We start from the raw sequence: 469 nt of genomic DNA, 5'->3' as shown, positions 1-469 counted from the left end.
GGCTCGACATTTACGCTTCATTAACACCAAAACACAAGTATTGTTTTGATTTTATTACATTTAGAGTAAGTGGCGAATAGTGGATATAGCTACTGTATATAATGCATCTATTGACGGAATAAGTTGTGCTGCTGAGGCGAGGCTCACACAGTCTCTCTCCAGGAGAAATCAAAACACGCAACACTAAGAAACTCAGCATCCTGAGTTGAAAATTGAAAGTTGTTATATTTAAAATACAGCTAGTTAGGCAACATCACACAACGTTTTCACCATTACGACTGTTTAATAGTTCTATAAACAGTTCGATATAAAAATACAATAATATTAGGTCACTTACATTTTAGGCGGAACACAGCGCACCTCACAGCAAACAGCCGATTCATTGCTGATTGATTCCGTGTTTTGAACGAATCGGTTGAGTCAAAGTTTCATTAGCCCACGCATAAACATCTGATGAAACTGACGTTTG

The 469-nt window shown here is 37.5% G+C and overlaps 1 pseudogene; it reads right to left on the bottom strand.

The window, feature by feature from the left end:
* LOC107694313 (serine/threonine-protein kinase pim-2-like) overlaps positions 1 to 469 on the bottom strand; it is a 7,031-nt pseudogene that overhangs the window by 2,107 nt on the left and 4,455 nt on the right.

The sequence above is a fragment of the Sinocyclocheilus anshuiensis genome, unplaced genomic scaffold, assembly GCF_001515605.1.
Source record: "Sinocyclocheilus anshuiensis isolate Anshui unplaced genomic scaffold, SAMN03320099.WGS_v1.1 scaffold1240, whole genome shotgun sequence".
Classification (NCBI taxonomy): Eukaryota; Metazoa; Chordata; class Actinopteri; order Cypriniformes; family Cyprinidae; genus Sinocyclocheilus; species Sinocyclocheilus anshuiensis.
This window is presented reverse-complemented; position numbering and strand designations above follow the sequence as displayed.